Source organism: Amblyomma americanum, chromosome 6 (genome assembly GCF_052857255.1).
Source record: "Amblyomma americanum isolate KBUSLIRL-KWMA chromosome 6, ASM5285725v1, whole genome shotgun sequence".
In the NCBI taxonomy this organism is placed as follows: Eukaryota; Metazoa; Arthropoda; class Arachnida; order Ixodida; family Ixodidae; genus Amblyomma; species Amblyomma americanum.
Window position 1 is genome coordinate 42,080,356 of NC_135502.1, and position 2,850 is coordinate 42,083,205.

The 2,850-nt window shown below is 41.9% G+C and overlaps 1 non-coding gene across 1 annotated transcript; it reads left to right on the forward strand.

The window, feature by feature from the left end:
* The first annotated feature begins 2,159 nt into the window (after positions 1 to 2,159).
* TRNAV-CAC (transfer RNA valine (anticodon CAC)) lies at positions 2,160 to 2,232 on the forward strand. Its single transcript has one exon. It is a non-coding gene; the product is annotated as a tRNA-Val (tRNA).
* The last annotated feature ends 618 nt before the right edge of the window (positions 2,233 to 2,850 follow it).

Genomic DNA, 2,850 nt, shown 5'->3' on the forward strand with positions numbered 1-2,850 from the left:
CTCAAGTGCTTCACTATCGATGGTAAATGCCGGGGCTAGCAAAAATCTTTTCCTTCCTTTTTATTATTATTTTAATAAACCACTTACTACTACTACTCAGGCATACTCAGCGATCGATTTCATAGTGAGGTGGTATTAGTATAAACATATGAAAGACAGTTTTAACCGCATTTATTTCTGGAAGCTTAATCTGAACATTTTTCTTCTTAAGGGAGCAAAAAATAATTTTTATTTAACGATATTTTTAAACCTTCTCCACCTCCTCGTATCACGAATAAGGTCCGCGACCATTCGGGGCGCCGGCCCATGATCAGTTTTTGTTTTCACACATTTGTGCCACTGCCTGATGGCTGCCCTCTTGAAAGTCAGGCACTGTAGTGAGCAACAGTAATGCTATTAATATAATAAAAAAGGCTACTTTAAGGCGCCTTGCGTACAACAGCGTGCCATGCGGACTCGCTGCTTTTTCTCAAACTGTGTTATATCTAGCATTGAGTTCTATCAGGCGAATTTAGTTAGCACCCTTCATATTGAAAATAGGCATTTTTATTGAAATCCTGCTACCGAACGCGGGTAACTATTTTTAAAAAACAGTAAGCTTGATAGCACGTGCTCTGAATTTTCTTCCAGGCTAGTTTTGCAATCGTACTAATGTCATTTTATTTTCTGAATACCTTCATGTCCGCCTTCGAAATATAAAATGCTTCCAGACTCCTTCCGGGTGCTGTTTTCCTAAATGTTACGTTTTATTATTGCAGTTTTCATATTTTGACAGCCTTTACCTAATATTTCTACACGCGTGCAAAAACTTAACCATTGTATTCCGCCGAAAAACGAAAGAATCAGCTTTGTTGAGACATGGACATAATATTCAGGCCTGAAAAAATTTTGTTTTGAATCAACATAAAAATTGCGGCGTGAAAGGGACATTCAAACCTCTTCTGGAAGAAACAACTACTAGTGCACTGAGCGCATTTAATTTTTTGAAATGCAGTAAACGCAATTCATTGGAATTGATAAATGTAATTCTCGTCCCTTCCGATAAAAAAAAGAAATGAAGTGAGGAAGTTTCTCACCGACTTCAAATTGCTTCCGTCTCATACACGAGTGACCAACATAATCATATTTCATGACCGTCTTGAGTAAGCATACAATGTAACGAGAGTTAAAAGCGAACACTGAGAGGGAGGGACGGAGCCAAGGACAGGCGGACAGGCGGGCGAGCGGGCTGGCAGGCAGCCAACGTGACCCTAGCCTGATAATGCAAACTGAGGACATTGAAACAACGCTGAACAAGCGAAACACAATAGGAGAATCCTCTGAAAGAAAAAAAAAATATGCTCTTCAGACGCGTAGCTGTGCATTGTGAATAAAATATTTCTCAACCGTCGCTTCGACAAAACGATAATTTCATACTTAAGAGTATTTGATGGTTATATAAAAGTATTGCTAACATAATTGCGTGATCTTATGCATGGGTTAGTATCCAGCGGAATTGGTCCTTTCTTTTTTTTTTTTTACTGAAGCAATCAGTATTGCAATTCAACAGCTTTCAAAAGTGCTACTGACATGCATACGCGAAGTCGCAGTCGTGCTTTAGTCTGTTTTCTTCATATAGCTCTCACAGCTGACGTCCGGAAGGAGATTCTGGCATTCCACAGTCTTGGCAAATGACTGCATCGTGTAAAGTGATGGGTTCAATATAGGGAATGAGATATTCGAGTTTCAACGATGAGAAATTCTGCTGCCCTTTCTTCACAGCGCAAACATTGCATTAAGCCCGTAATAATGATTATATTCACATTGAAGCTGTGTAAGAAGGGTGTAACATTATTCGGCCTTTATTTATTTATTATGTATTTTCCACACTCACTCTAAGAAATCCCAGGCGGTCGGTGAGCTACAAAGAGTACAAGTATCCCTAAGTTGCACGTGCCGGACAATTGTGGAAGCGTGTCTGAACATTAATGCAAAGAAAACGTTTAAAATTTACAGACATAAAGAGCATACTCAGAATAAGGGTTCCTGGTGCGAACAACAAAAAGGAACAAAAGTGTAGTGCAAGTTCCATGTGCACTTGTGAGCGTGGCATATAGCGCAATGCAAAATTGAGCTTTCTACGATGCTTACTGACTTAAGAAGCGCTCCCTGACATCCCGGTTTCCGTGGTGTAGCGGTTATCACGTGCGCCTCACACGCGCAAGGTCCCCGGTTCGATCCCGGGCGGAAACATCTTTTTTTTTTTTCGCTTTCATGAAGTTTTTTTTCACCTTCAAGTGCAGTTAATTTTTCTGGAGGTATGCTTGATAGGGTAAATGTTGGCGGCCACTATTGAAGCGCTAAAAAGTGTCCACGGAGGACTGACACAAAGTTTTTGGATGTCCGTTTTTTTTTTCCTTTACCTTGAAAGCGGCCTGCGGGCCCAGTTATCATGAAAATGGGGTCGGAACACAAGTGCGAAGCGTTAGTATTTGACTACAGACGATTTTGTAGCGGCTGTCTCGGTCTCCCGGCGCCAGCGCTGAAGTGCAACTTGACGTCACGGTCGACAGACCAACGCCGACTGCCACATTCCTGGTGACATCGGAGCCGCCAGCAAACACTGGTTGTTCCCGTAAACAGTCAACGGATTCGGTGACGTCACAATAACCGGGGCAACTGCACCTTGACGTCACTCTATGAGGGCGAAAATGCCGAGCGGCTCCTCAGGCAGCATTCAAAATTATATTAAATTATGTTTCTCTCAACGCCTGCTCCTGAATCCTACTAGAGGGCATTTCTTCATGTCCGTGAAGCAAATCGTATTGTTTGTTTGCGTTCGAAATGTTGCCTCTACCCCTTTAAGAGAAG